Source organism: Triplophysa rosa, linkage group LG7 (assembly GCF_024868665.1).
Source record: "Triplophysa rosa linkage group LG7, Trosa_1v2, whole genome shotgun sequence".
NCBI classification, from domain to species: Eukaryota; Metazoa; Chordata; class Actinopteri; order Cypriniformes; family Nemacheilidae; genus Triplophysa; species Triplophysa rosa.
In genome coordinates, this window is record NC_079896.1 from 23,241,415 (window position 1) to 23,258,300 (window position 16,886).

Here is a 16,886-nt window from a genome sequence, read left to right on the forward strand (position 1 = left end):
TGCCTCCATTTGCTTCATATTGCACAGAGCTGCCCATGTGTTTAAAGGATCTATACATTTTATAAAAAAGTTCAATTGCAGTATAACGTCATAATTAACCTGAGTTCACAGGAAAAAGTCATTTTTACGAGGCAGTGATTTGATATGAATTTGTACGATGTGAATCATACGAATCAAAAGCTAGCATGAAGCTCCACCACTAACCCCACCCCTAAACATAACCATCACTGGGGTGATTGTATGAAAATATGCAAATGAACTTATAAAAAATATAAGAATTAGCCACCATTAGCACTGTCCTGATATCAGACTTTCACTTCATCACTACACGTATCATCGTGGTTATGAAAATATCATATGAATTTAAAAATCAAAGGGTTGTTCACCCAAAAATGTAACATTCTTTCAGCATTCTTTCACCCTTATGTTACTACAAACCTGTATCACTTCTTCTCCAGAACACAAAAGAATGTTGGTAACCAAACAACATCGGCCCCCATTGACTTCCACTGTATGGACACAAAACTACATTTCTCAAAATATCTTTTTTGCATTCCACAGGAGAACAGGTTTGGGATGGCATGGGGATAATTCATGAAAGAATTTTCATTTTGGGGTGAACTTCACCCAAAAATGAAAATTCTGTCATGAATTATTCACTCTCTAGGAGTTCCAAACCTGTATGAATTTCTTTATTTGGTTGAACACAGAGAAATCTATTTGGACGAATGCTTGTAAACAGTTCTTGGACCCCATTGACTACCATAGTAGGAAAAATTACAATGGTAGTCAGAAGTTCCCCAGAACTGTTTGCTGTCCTACATTCTTCAAAATATCTTCATTTGTGTTCAACAGATCAAAAATAATTATAAAGTAATTTTTCTTACTGTGGTATTCAGTGGGGTCCAAGAACTGTTTGGTTATAAGCATTCTTCCAAATATCGTTCTCTGTGTTCATCAGAACAAAGAAAAATACAGCTTGAACGTGAGTAAATGATGACAGAACTTTTATTATGGCGTGAACTCTCCCTTTAAGGTCAAATTTTAAATGCGTGCTGAATTGTTTTCTAGTACCAAAACTGACTTTTTTCAATAATTAAACACCAAGTTTACAAGCTTTTTAAATACTTTTTATTGTTTAAATATTTGCAAAACCCACATACCGATATGAAGGTTGAGCAAATAGTTGTGATTTCTAAATAAAAATTAAAACAAGAAAATGGAGTCCGACAGTGACAACTACAGTAAAGTTTTTTGTCAATACCTGATTTTTGCTTCAATCATTTCTCATGGTACTGTTATCAAACAGTATTACACAACTCTTGTACTCCGTAGCCTTTTTCTCCTCATGTAATCATTTAATGATATAATTGTTGTGCTTATCGGTGTTTCTTGTCCATTTTTATAAGTAGAATAATGTACAGTCAGCCCATCATTATAGCAAAATAAACCCCTTCAGGGTGACCCGAGAGTCTCCTGTCTGTGTTTGTGATAATGACCAGAAGGCTGTATTTGATCTTTTACATAACTTTCTTTAAAGCAACTGTGTCCCTGCATTAGTGTACTGTTTGACACACATGTGTTGATTTTGCCGGTGTGTGGAGAAATCCAGAGGGTTGTTCATCTGTGTGTACTGCTGTGTGAGGCTGGCGAAGGTCCGTGGGCTGTTTAAATGAGATGTGGCCTTGAAGTCGATGTAGCTCCGCAGAAATCGGCGCTGCCCTCCAAGAGCCAAAACGAGTCGGCACTGATCTCTTCCTTACACTGCCACAGCGAGACCTCCACTGTCCGTCTGACTCACAATCCGACCCACACACTGCTGGAGATCTGATAACACATCCCCGCGTGAGTCTGACCACGTCTGACTTCAGAATCGGGTCAAGGTGACCCTCCCACGCAGCAGATTATGATTCAGTGATATGTGTGTTTTATATCTGAATTTTGAGTTCAGATAAAACCACCACAACTAACAAGTCAAATAATCTGTGGTTTCCAAAAACGGGGCTTCAGGAAAGCAATATCATCGTCGATTCGAATGATAGCAGGGAAACACAAATACAGTATTGTTTATTCAAAGACGTGTTTATGGAAATGCACGGCGGGCAAAATGATTTTTATTAAAAGCGTGGCAGACGTTCAACCATCAATTAGAGCAAATCTGTTGATGCGATGTCTGGTCATGGTTAAGCCCATGTCAAGTGACACTGCAATCTCATAAAGTGCAACGCAGTAATGAGTGTTAATTTGAGAGGAAATTGCATGTGATTTTCCATTACTTACCTCTATTAGAGCCCCTAATTAAACACACTTTAATGAGAGACAGACGGAGAGGAGAGAGCGTCAATAACAATGTGAGGATTTGACAGGATACTTGTTGTATCTTGACAATCTAAAGTGCTACTAGTCAGTGCTGGTGATAAACATTTTATCCTGAACAAAGAGCTGATGATGATGAACAACAGAGCAGGCGCTTAGCAGCCATTATAACTATTTGATTTTGATTTCATATATCGCTGCTGTCCTTCTGAAACCTTGTATCACAATGTTTTGTCATTTTTATTTTTAGCCCTATATTATTAGTCACCCTTTTGTTTGTCTAAAAAGTATTAAAAAGTGTTTTTTCCATTTCCTGAAATACAGCGTATTAGGACAGCGGTGATTTATGTTATGTGTCTGGCAGATGCTTATATCCATCTGTGTATATCTACTGTATATATTTAATCTATGTTGTATTGTATCGGATTGGATCAAAGATAAACAAATCAGGATTTTATTGATCCCAGCGAAATTTCAGAATCAAACAAAAAAAATGTAACAAAACTTTAAAACTGGTCAAAAATAAAACATTTGTATCATGTAACATGCTTTTATTTTACAAAAGTTAAACGCATTACCTGATCCAAGATAGCAAAAAATGGGATTTTCAAATCCCGATCATTCTGATCCAGATTAAATGTTTTGAACAACTGCCCCCAGATGTTAAAGGTTCTTTAGGGCAGTGGTTCTCAAACTTTTTTGTTGTAAGGCCCCCTTTGTGTAGAGTGCATTGCTTTGCGGCCCCCCAAATAAAGACTTATAATCTTAAACTTAAAATTTTAATTAAACCAAGAAAATATTCAGGTAAACAATGCTAAAACATCAATTCTTTTGGTTGGTGGTGTTGTTTTTCTGATGTTTGATTGCACAAAATTTATGATAAATATCTATATTTCTTAAATGCCACAAAATCTGTGGCCCCCCTTGAACCATCTTGGGGTCCCCCAGGAGGCCACGGCCCCCAGTTTGAGAACCACTGCTTTAGGGAACCATTCAGCCCAAAATACAGCATGGCAGCATGACAAATCTTTTTTTGTAAGTCGCTTTGAATAAAAGTGTTGCTGAAAGTATATATAGGGATATCAGATTTTTCTTTGTAGTTTACTGGACCCGTAGCACTTTTATTGGTAACACTTTATACCACCATCAACATTATAAACTAGTTCTGCTATGGCACTGGTGAACGCCTTACTGCTCTTTGTAATCTTTGTGAATGATTTCTGTTATGAAGCCTGTTATTTTGCTCTGGAGGTTAAGAAGAACGAGAGATGCGATTTAAATCGGTCGACCTCAGTGGATGCTTTGTTTCGCTAATCAATAAGAATTAAACCTTCGCCGGCAGCACTAGTCGGCGCTCAATACCGACAACGACCACCAGATCATTTCAGCTTCGACTTCAAGAGCTGTGCCACACAAACTATATCTGTCAAATTCACCCTAGCTGTAAATATTTGGACAGCTCATAGGTACAGGAACTCAAATAAAAAAATCAAGAGTTCATGAAACCAATTTCCCGCCAGTGCCTGCGTCACATAAGGTCGGTGATTACAGTTCTCTGGACGTCGATGGGGTTATTTTGGGTCGGTAGGCTGAGCAGGAGTGTGATGGTCCTATTAGATGCGGTTGTGCTAGGTTTATATACCTCTGGCTGCATCCGTAAGGTGGTTATTGTTTCAAAATCATAAAATTTGCTTTTATGTAGTATAATAAGCCATTTCTCATAACTGATGTTTTGTGGAGCGTGTAGTATTTATAAAGATTCGCCGGTTCACAAGTTTGCACTGCCTTAAGTTCTCTTGTGTTTTCTCTGATCAATGGCTGCATGTTTAGCTATAGTGCACAAGTCCATGATTTTCTCCTGGTCTTCAGAAAAGTCTTCCAGGTTTTGTACATTCTGCTTTTTCAGCATCTACTGCACATTTAAGACATAAGATGCAGGTTTTTACACTTAGCTTAATTTAAGAACCCATACATTATTTAAAGGGATAGTTCACCCCAAAATGAAAATTCTGTCATCTTTTACTCACCCTCTTGTCATTACCCATTGACTTGCATTGGTTTTGTGTCCATACAATAGAAGTGAACGGGACCGCCATGGTTCCGTGACCAAAATGATCTTCCTTTGCAATCTGCAGAAAAAAGAAAGTCATACAGGTTTGGAATGACAAGCGGGTGAGTAAATAATGACAGCATTTTCATTTTTGGGTGAACTATCCCTTTAAGGTCATATTGACATACTGCATTTTTAAGCAAACGAAACCTATAATATTAATAGTATAAAAGTGTTTGTCAGGACAGTATGTGCATAAGAGAACTTTGTGAATACAGTTTGACTGCTTTATATTTGGAGGCCGGTTTGAGTTGGTTTTCTTTGCGCTGACTCATTCGTTCTGCTTTTGGACAGGTGGAGGTAAACATAGCATACAGGAATGGAGAAACCTCAGTCCATGACCACCAGTTTCCTCGACTCATCCAGCTGTAGGTCTGCTGTGAACATCAACACATGTATGCTGCTGTCACAGGTGGGCTGTTTACCCTGACACCAGACCCTTTCTGGAAACCCTGTTTTCTCATTAGGAATTCCACCGCTGTCACTTTATCTGCGGTTCGGCCCATATGGACTGTCTCTTAACCGTCACTTTCGCTTTTAACTATCTGCTGCTTTGGCAGTTCTTAAAGCTGCAGTTGTATTTTTCCTCTTAGCAGGGCCACAGGTGGTCAAAGATTTGCAGCTCGTATGTAAAGTCTGTTTCCTTGAGTGGCAGATGGTGCGAGTTTGCCTTGTTAAGCCTGCAAATCAGGAGCGTCTGCGAAACCGCTATTAATCGAAGAGCAGTTTTGGCATATTGTATTTTTGGTCCCATTCGTCTTGATATAATGAAGCTGTCATTTCTACAGGATTTAAATAACACCTTTCGTTTGTGCTTTACAGAACATTAACAATTGTGCAAAGTCAGTATTTAGGATTGACAACAAAATTTACTAACACTTAAGTCTTATCATTTACATTTACATTTATGCATTTGGCAGACGCTTTTATCCAAAGCGACTTACATTGCATTATCCTATACATTTATACATAGGTATGTGCAATCCCCTGGGTGCTGACATCACATCTGTCAAATATTACGTAATATCACGAGTGTGGCATTTGGGTCATGACCAGACTGCTAAAGTTGTGCATTAAAAACATTAGCATATTTCTCACAACACACGCAGACAGATGATTTGCTGAATTGTGGTGTGTTTATATGAAAATATGATTTGTTGTTTAATCTGAACTAGGAAACTTTTACCTCATGCCCCCAACGCGCCATGACTAATATTAATGTTATGTATTTGATGTAAATAAAACATAAGTACATTTGCAGGTAAACTCGATATAAAATTTGGTTTACATCAGTACTTTTTGGCATTTCCAGAAACCGCGATAATATTGATAATCATGATAATGTTGTTCACTATAATCATGATCTGAAATGTTCACACCATTACATCTCTATTATTATTATTATTATTCAAAATTTTGTAGATGTTTTGATAATACCTTGAGGATGAATTCTTTGACATGGTATTCATGAAGTAAAAATCTGATATTGTGGCAATCCTAGTGTGAACAGAACTTTATTTATAAAAAAAAACAGGATTGAAAGCAATAAAATAAAAACACAAAGGAAAAGCATCCTGACTGAGGTTGGTATAATTCATGCATTATAGATGGATATTATATTCTACAGCAGTTGTTCCCCAGCTGTTACAAAAACAAAATAATCGAGGTAAAACGATTATTGTGCCACATTCTATTTTGCAAGGATCCTCTCTTTTCTCGTGGTATAAATCCACAGCGCATCTTTACATTTATTTTTCAGTTGAATTCACAGTTTAAAAGCAAAGTTATTTATTTTCTATGTTGTTTTAAAAGTTAATGAGTAATTGTGTTAAATAATCGGGATCTCAATATTGGCCAAAATAATCACGATTATGTTTTTTTGTCATAATCGAGCAGCCCTACTCTTGATATCAGCTGCATGTCAGCTGTGAGACACAGTCAATTTTGTTTTCCTCTTGTGAGGTTTCTCTCAAATCTAATACGATTCATCACAACACAACAGATCTATTCCTTTTTAAATGGAGGTAGGGCTGAACTTTAGATTTATTCACTGCTTCCCTGCAAAAGGGGCAAGATTGCTGTTGTAGAAATGGATTAGCAGTCATACGGTAGCGATCTGAAATCGGGGCTAACCTCATAAAATGTGGATGGGATGTTTAGAAAAGCATGCCGTTCATCTGTAACCTCACTTTGCTGATTTGCGTTTCTGCTGATTATTATGGATTCAAAGTGACCCAGTTTAACCTAAAGCAGCCCAGCATATACTTGTATAAGGTGGTGTAGAATCAATGAAATATTCAGCATGTTGTTGGTTATTACAAACATTTGATTTGCAGATGCAGTTTGTTCGGCTGTGAAGCTTTTCCATGTGTGTCATTGTTGTCAAATTATAGATTTATGCTGTAGTTTGGTTTGGAAATTAATATTTCATATTATCATGTTACTATATTATTGTGTTGCATTGTTATTATGTACACTTATTATTGTATGTGTAGTTCATTGTGGTCTGGCCATGGCTTGGATATGTTATAGTTTATTATATATTATAAAACGATCAGTTCTGTAGAACTGGGCCTCATCGCCAGCTGCAGTCATGTCCTCATTTCACATACACTGTTAGCCCTTACCTGCCATTTCTACAGTAATACATTGGCAACACTGTTGCCAGCTAGTTACTGTAGGTGTTTTACAGTAAACTACTGCAATGGCTGTTTGACGATACGGGGACGGTGCTTTTTGATGTTACAGTGTCCCCGTTACAATACTGGGGCATTAGGACCCACACAGACCACAGGGTGAGCACCCCCTGCTGGCCTCACGAACACCTCTTCCAGCTGCAACCTAGTTTTCCCAGTAGGTCTCCCATCCAGGTACTGACCAGGCTCAACCCTGCTTAGCTCCAGTGGGCAACCAGTCTTGGGCTATAGGGTGATATGGCTGCTAGTTAATTTATAATACATGGTATAATGTTTTATATAAATATAAATCTATTCTATAATAGCATGTATTCCATAATTTTCCTGTTTCTATGTTTTTTTTCTCTACAGCCTGTCCCAATATGTAATTTAATGTAAATTACAGAAAAGCAGATTTGCAACGATATAAATGGAATTGAATTAGTAATAATATAGTTTGCATTCCTTCCCATAGTCAGTGGTTAAATTGGGATTTGTTATGTGCCGGGGCTCTGTGAGGGATTTTGAGGGGTGCGTATACTAAGCTTATAATCTTATTCATTTACAAACTGTAAAATATAAATTGAGAGAGCCCTTTACAATAAAATGCTGATCAAACTCTTTTTAGACGGCAGCAGTTTACAAAGCTACATGTAAGAATAAAATATTTCTTTAGGCCTGTGCCCTTTCCTTGTGTCAATATCAAATATCTTCAATTATTAATGTCCACAGAATTTTATTATGACCTGTGGGCTGTGTATTTCCAGTACTTTTCTGTCAAAACTTCATACAACATTCGCAATGTTTCAGAAGACCCATTAACTTGTGCATCGTTGCTGCGCCGCACACACCATGAACAAACCGCTTTAAATGCCGGAATTTGATTAAAATGACATCATGTGGATGTCAAGCCTTTTTTCACAAACAGCGCATTATGACTTGAAACGTTATAACAACAGCGCACCGGATGAGTAGCGGCGCCGCACGTCATGTCTACTTCATTATCATTGCAAGTGTATACTATACAGTGACAAAAAATGTAAATTGTTACTTAAACTTGAGATTTATATTGGGGCACATCAGATTTATACTGGGGCACGATGGAGTGCCGCTCCATAACACCAGAAGAGCCGCACACATGCGGGGAGCAGAGTGAGACGGTCGGCCTAAGTGCCAGGGCCCCGGCCCAATTTAACCCCTGCCCATAGTCATACAGCATATGACTTTATTGGCTTTGTACTGAACACAAAATTTCTTAAAAGGTATCCACAAGTTTCCTACACCCCATGACGCTTTGCGTGAAAGATGGGAGAAACAAATGCATTTCTGCCGTATTTGAAGTCATTCGTTTATAGCAGAATGTGAACTTACACACTGACAGCACTTATAAATTACATAGGCATTCTGTCCACTATATCTTATAGAGAAATTGGATGATGATTTTAATACTTGATGGCGGATATTTAACAACTTTATTGATTCAGTTGCAAGGGTGTAACTTTGCAACGTTTGAGAAGTGGGGGGGACACAAAATGGGGGAAAATGTTTTTGATTTGAATCCTGTCACAAATTCAAAATACCTATGTTTTGCGTTGTTTTTGATTGTTTAAATTGATTAAACCATGAAACCAAAAGGTGTTTTTATTGTGTAGCAAAAGGTGATGTTCATGAAGGGTGAAAATGCGAGTATTGACTGAGAAACGGAGGAAACATGGCTTGTAAACTTGAATCTGCGGTCGGAAGGAGACGAGCCGGATGACTTTCTAAAATGCTTAACGAGGTTTAACGTACCTAAACAACGACCAGGGAAGCCTATGTTTCTGTCAAGCCTTTTCATAAACACTAACTGCTGTTAAAAGAACGAGTCCTTATTAAACAAAAAAAGTAATAAATCACGCGTTACGCGTTTCTTCCCCATAGAAGTCCATTATAAGGAAACAGCTTAACATAGCCTACCGAAACAAAGATCACGTAAAAACAAATTTCTATTAAATTCAAATCAAAACCACGTGATTGAAAACAATCTTTCAGTGATCTATTTTTAGAGTGTGCACGCAGGCAAGACTCTCTGTGTCCTGCTCGGTCCTAGTACTTCTCCGTGGCGATGACGGCGTGCGGTTAAAAATCATTACAAACAAATTAGAAAGTGAGGGGGACATGAACGGTATTTTGAAAAGTGTCCCCCCCTGTCCCCAGTGGAAATTACGCCCCTGTTCAGTTGTTTTGACAGTAATCCAGGAGCAATTGGAAAATTATGGAGGGTTTTCAAATACTTTACATGATGCCGATTGTGTGCTATTTAAATTTTTTGTATTTAAAAGCGAACTGCAAGCGTACCACGGGCCGCATGCACATATCATAAAGCTGCTGTTTCATCTGCTGGCCATTAATCTGATAAACATTATACTAAAGATCACGTGCAAAAACTGCCTTTTTACATTTTTAAACATTCTCTCTACGTTTTGTTTATAAGACCATAAGTGGAAGAAATACTATACTTTACATAAAGCATATCAGGTGAGAAATGTAGTACACATGATGTGATATATTCCAACAGATTTTTGACAACACGTCGGTAAAATACAAGAATCCTTGTAAATCCAGTTTACTGTCTCTCGTTTTTATTGAAGACCATACATTGTGTTGATGATTACATGAATCTATTTGAACTGCCTTTTAAAACTGCGAACTCTTTTTAAACTATGTGCACATTCAGTCTAAGAGATGTTTAATGTTCGTTATCTATTTACTTGAGATAAGCGGTCCACATTTTGAAGTTCGTCTTTTAAAAACTGTACATTCCCTCACAGGAGCAGTCCGTCTTAACTTTAGGTCTGTGTGTGAAGCGCTCTTTTTTTACGATGTGAAATAAGCTTTGCCTGGTTGTATGTGCTGCCACGAACAGCAGGTGTTGCTCGTCAGTTTCCAAATGATTTTTTAATAGATTACCACATGAAACCAACAGTATTACAATTCAAGATATGAATCAAAGTCTCATTTTCTGTCATCAGAATAAGTTATTCAAGGTGCAATACACAACTTCATCGGAAGTTGTACCCACGTTGCAAATACTTGGTGGTGCCTTCATTTCTAAATGAAATGTACTAAAAAACTAAATTCTTTCATCTTGTTCATTCTCTCCCTTGCTTCAGCTTTAATCCTCCTAGTAACATGGCCTTGTAAACTAATGGTACTGTTTAGTGTATTGAAATAATGTTATATGCTCTCCTACATGTAAGTCGCTTTGGATAAAAGCATCTGCCAAATGAATAAATGTAAATGTAATGTAATGTAAATACAAAAAGTCTTTGAAATCAGTGGCTGTTGTGAGACGTGCCAATGAATTCTCTCGCTGATGTGCGTGTTGACATGGGAACCTCTGATTAAACTCAGTTTCCTTTACAACGTCGACCATTATTTCACCATCTACATCAGACAGCTCTACTGCTGTCTGCACAATAGCCGGCAATCCAGCCAATAACTGTTCAATTAAACTTTCCTGCTTTTCTTTGTTTTCCAGAGCGTTGGAATTATTGAATAGCCCAACAAATAGTTATTGTACCAGGCGAGCAGAGCAAATTTAATTACAACTCGCTAGAGTCTTTAATAAAGACCCAGTTCAATAAGTATAAAACAAAGTGCCTGTTTGTAAAGACAAACCACATGAAGCACAGACACCAGATGGAATTAAGTCTCCTTTTGTTTTGGTTTTTTAGCGGTAAGCTACAATACCGTCCTTTGTCTCAATGCTTTAGTTTGAGACATCTGTTTGCCAAAGAAACAGAAGTTTGACAACAAAGAAACACACCGGAATAGAAGAAGCTTCCGCTGGGGCCGTGGATCAAACGCATGTGGGATCAAATCGCTCCATTGTGTGTTGAGAAACACAGGCAAATGTTTACGTCTTTTATCATCTCTCCTGGTGTTATGACGCCTCTGAATGCGGGAGAACAGTGGGAGTCTGGTGTGTGTTCACACACAGACCCCTTCAGAAGACCCCTTCGTGCTCTGTTTAGGGGCTCTCTCTTTTCATAATTTGACATTTTCAGCCAAGAGCATCTTGTGCCTCTGTGGAATGTAAATAAATTCCTGTTTTTCTAATCAGTATGTAAGTTATAAAAATCATACAATTTGAAAACAATGTCTTCAAATTGTATGATTTTTTGTGTAGTTGATTTATCATTTTTAAGCAGATTAAAAACACTTTTTACTGCAATACGGTTGAAAGTATATCATAAATAAATAAGTAAATATATAAATCTTATACTTATTACTTTAGTGCAAAAACACAATGTATATAGTATTTAAAAATATTATTAAACTTTTTGTTTCTGTAGTATTTTGACTTTTATACTGGATTACAGAAGACTCATGCTGCGTTCCCACCAATCGCAAATGAAGCGTTAAGCGCGAGTGATTTACATGTTAAATCAATGCAAAAACGCGATTAGACATCCTGCGGTGGGATTCGCGTGAATGACGCAGTGCGAATTGAGCGTTTCGGGCGTTCGACGCGTGACGAAACGCGTGACTTGAAAAATCTGAACTTTGGCGAATATTCGTGCCGCGTTAACCAATCAGGAGCTTGCTCTAGTAGTGACGTGATTACGACGTCGCGAGCGGAGGCAGAAATCCAAACAATAATGGAGGACGAAATCATCGTCGCTGTATGTTGATACCCGGAGCTGTACGATACTTCTTCTTACTTTATCGAAACAGGAATAAAAAGGATCTTGCTTGTAAGAAAGTGAGTGAGGAGGTCGGACAATTTGGTAAATTAAAAAAAACGCTCTTTACTCAATTTGACTGGAGCCGCCTGGCAGAAGCCCCTTCCATGACGTGAATTCACGTCTGTTGTGAAGTGAATTTCACGCGCGAATGAAGCGAGTAAACTCAAAATGTTCAAGTTTCCAACTACACGCGAATAGCGCGATTCATTCGCGCAAGTCGCGTCTGGTGTGAACGCTCTTTCAAACAGGAACCTTGTGTTTGCTACATAATAATAGTGCTTGTGTTCTTTTTTGTGGTCTCTACTAGTGAAAAAATAATAGTAGTTAAATGCAAATCAATATTTTAGGTCTATTTCTGTTTGTTTGTTAAGTAGCTGTTTAATAAGCAGAATAATGAACAGTCAGACAATTCTTATCGCTAAATAAACCCCTTCAGGGTTCAATAACAAAAGTTGTTGTATTGCTGTAAAATGAGTCTAATGAGAATCAATATATAAATAAACATTCACATCCATTATTCATTTGAAATATCATTTTGTTTTTTTAATTGTGGCATGGTAGGTGACCTTCACTCTTAAAAATAAAAGTGCTTCATGATGCCATAGAAGAACCTTTTTTGTCTAAATGGTTCCATAAAAAACCCTTAACATCCGAAGAACCTTTCTGTTTCACAAAAGGTTCTGTGTGGCGAAAAAAGATTTTTCGGATTATAAAAAGGTGATTAAAGAGATTATTACTGAGAAAACTGATTGGTATTTGTGATGGCGCTAAATAATAGTCCTTACTTAGTCCTTTACTGATGTTCATGTTTCTTTTGTCGAGTTTATAAGGTGATAATGTGAGGAAAGAGAAGTGTAGATTTAGACCACAGCAGGGCTATTTGGTGATTGAAGTTTTTCTTGCTGCTTTGAAATAAAGCTTGATGGATTTGAAGTAAGTTTTCTTTCTAACTCACAACCTGTCCACACATCAATGACTTCACAAATGCAACGTGACCTGTCTAGGTGATTGACAGTGTGCCCATGTCATTACACAGCAGTTAGCGATTCATAACCGATGTCATTTACTGTACTTATAAGAATAAAAAGGTACAGTATCCATAACATTGTAAGAGTCAGAGATGCCTCAAATTATTTTTTATTCACAACGTTTTCAGCGATATCTTAAAGTGTAAATCGTGGAAAATTCATGAGCTTACATTTCCACAAATAAATTATGGATGTCTCCTAATTCTTTTTTACAGCATTTAATAAATTCATCTGCTCCACAGTGAACAGTCTTAATCAGATATAGGGGTCTAATAGAGAGCATTTGTTCGGGGGCAATTGGGTTTTTACTCAAATGTTTCATCAGGAGGTTGAGAGTGGGCACTGGATTTGAAAAGATTTGAGTCTCCTGCATTTATTGTCCTGTGGGTCTTGTTCATGGTTAGAAGGCAAGAGCTTTCATTACGTCTTCTCGAAGATAAGTTGAAGCACTGTTGGGTGTAACGCATTACAATTCACCAGCACACATCTCACAGGATTTGCACTACATCTCCATAGTCAGATTGCTTTTGTCTGTAATGCACTATTGCAAAGGACTACAGTAATTCTGTTACTGTTACAATTAATGTTTTGTCTTTGTTGAATAAAACGTGAGTAGTTTTCCACCCACAAATCTCTTTTGTTGGGTTGTGGGTGGTTGCGAGGGCATTGCTTTGCTGCTAAAATTTATGGAGAGGTTATAGCACACTGTAATGTACACAGTTCAGTGAGCACTTTCTTCAGTAGCAGAAAAGTGAAATACTTAAGGCTTAGCGATTATGAACAAACCCCTCTTAGTTTTAGCAACGATAACAGTAAGCAACCATCAGTAATGATTGTCAATCTTGTTTAGTCTTTTTCTAATGTTAAATTAATAATAATAATGTTGATGATAATAATAATACTAATAATGTTGTTATTATTATAATATACAGTACAATTACAGGTTTAATAATAATAATTAGTCATAATAATCAACCATCAGTAATGATTGTCAATACCGTTCAGTCTTTTTCTAATATTAAAATAATAATAATGTTGATGATAATAATAATACTAATAATGTTGCTATTGTTGTAATATAAAATTACAGGTTTAATAATAATAATTATTAGTAATAATCAACCATCGATTGTCGATACCGTTTAGTCTTTTTCTAATATAAAAATAATAATAATAATGTTGATGATAATAATACTACTAATAATACTAATAATGTTGTTGTTATTATAATATACAATTACAGGTATAATAATAATAATTAGTAATAATAATCTACTAAGTGTAATAATAATAATTATAAATATTATTATTATTATTATTAGTAGTAGTAGTATCAACATTATAATAATAATAATATTAATAATTTTGTTAAACCTTGAATTTATTTCAAGTAGTTCATCCAAAATATTGTTATCATTTACTCTGTTTTATTTAGTTTTAAATTTAGTAAAAGTGATTGGTGACCCCGGCTGTCTCTGGTCCTTATCCACTTACCCTTCTGTATGTTAGTGAAATGTGATTACTGTAATCACATATAATCTAGAAAGAGAAATTAGTAACTGATTTGTAAAATATAATGTTGATACCCTGCAATGTTGATACTTATTCTGATAAAAAAGCATTTGTTATGTCAACTGACTCAGTGACGTTGATTCAAAAAATGTGATTTCAGTAATGCTTTGCCGTCCGTCTGTGTGTTTTTACTAATCAGTAATATAGTAATATAGTGAATTTCATTATAGCTGGTCTTATTGCACCTGCAGCACTGGAGTCAATTACTTGAACACCAATTCATTGACATTCCTGAAACCTGTGGCAGGTATTATGCACTGCGATAAATATTGATTGTGTAGTTTCAGTGGAATATCAAATAAGTGCTGCAGGCGTCAGGTGAGCCTTACCAGATGTTGCTATGTTAAATCTATCCTGGCAATACTCTTGAGGAAAATGTTCTAGTTAATGAATTAGTTCACTCGGAGGTCAGAACTGTTGTATGTGCATCTTTTCAGTGAAAATCTGTCACATAAATCGGATTCCCCAGCCATTACTGAACCTGTTTTACCTGTCATTGTATAAAAAGAGGGAAAGTCATACGGTCTGAAGTCACACGAGGAGAGTAAATATTGACAGAACTGTCATTTTTGGATGAACTGCTCCTATAAGTTCATTTACTTTTTTGCATCGATTTGTTACATTCCTGTAAACTTTTGAACCCCAAAGCACTATATTGATGACAAGAAGATCTTGCTTGACATGTCATTCTGCAAATACGTTTCCATTACCCATTATTCGCGTTAACTGTTTTTCGCACAAAGCAAAAAAAACACCTCAAGCAAGTGTTAAAACCTTTTTTTGCGAATTAAGGCATTTTGGGTTTTGGAATTAAGGCATTACTGGTTTCTGATGTGAAACTTCAAAATGTGCATTAGACCAGGGTGATATGTAAATGGAACGCAGGGTCAGTGTTTTGGGGACACCGGTTCGGAAATGTTTTTGCAGGCCCTTTTGATCGAGATGTAGATCTTTTTGTTTGTTAAGATTGCATGGAAAGAAGCCTTCCTCAGGCTCCTGTAGTCATGTCCCAATAGAACCACAATAAGATAAGAGGAGTTTTTTTGAGAATGAGGTTACATACTCAATATGCAATATTCAACATCAACCTAAAATGAGTTTCTCAGTCATTCAATTTCATTAGAATATACTGACACAAAGAGAGCCCAACAATTAACATCCTTAACGCATCTTATTAAAAACTACTCCACAATTACTCCACAATTATTACATATTATTTCTCAGCAATTAACGCGAGTGCAGTGAAGTGAGAGAGTGAAGATATTATAAAGGATAAAAACACATCAGCGATGTGTGAAATCTGTTAAGTGTCCTCTCCCACCTGAGGCTTTTCAAAAGCACATCTGAAAATCTCCTCAGAGAGAGAGAGAGAGAGAGAGAGAGAGAGAGACTTTCCAGTTCAACTTTCTCTTTTCTCCCGAACACATTGAACATTGAATAGATTGAGTCAGTCACCAGGCGTTGCTTTTGGTTTCCAGGTGGAGAGTCATCTCTGACCTCTCTGAACACTCCATTAATCCTGATCGCTCCTGTCTTTCTTCTCCTTTAACTTTCTCACTGAATCTCAAATTTTCTCTCTTTGTATCTGAGTTGTTCTGTATCGCTGTGTGCTCAGTGGACCATCGCAGGTCACTGTTCGTTCCTAATAGCTGTTGCCTCGTGGGTCACACAAACGGTTCTGTTCCAAGTTCCAACAGAGAAAGCAGAAAACTGCCTGAAAACTTTCCTATTTCCATTAAAATGGAGCGGATTCTTTCTTGGCTTTTTGCTTTTTGTAAACAGTGCGAGTTAATGTTCTGAAACTCATTCGCTACAAAATGTTTTCTTAATCAGGTGTTTTTCTCTTGTTTTCCAGAGGAGGTATCACACATTGTTCTGAACCTGTTGGTAAATAGTTTTTCTTGCTTTAAGCATAACTAACTTTGAGCGATTCAGTGGCATGTGGGATCGTCTGACCATATCATTTTTACACAGCGTTATTGGTCCTTTGTATCATTGACGAAGTGTTGCTTCTGTCGCATGTAAAATCCAAATAAATGTTATTATAAGGAATCCTGAGATTTCACAGACCACACCAGGGGCGGACTGACCAGTAGGACATTCTGTAAAAGTCCAGAACTGCTGTCCAACGGACGGCCTACGGCCGTGACCATGGGCGAATCGGCCATCTGTAGTATCGGAAAATTTACCGGTGGGCCGCTAATATATGGACTCCCGGGCCGGACAAGCGGACGTTATTAACGCGAATGCACGCAACGCGAAGGCATTAGCGAGACGGACACGTATACATGTAACGCAATGACACGTCAAAACCCCCCCGTCGATAGAAATGGTGGAGGGCAGATGCAATCGAACTCCCTTCCTCCCCCCGGTCGACAAAAAAGGTGAAGGGCCGATTTGGGCCGAAAACTCCAGGGCCGTTTTTGCTTCCCAGTCCGTCCCTGGACCACACTGT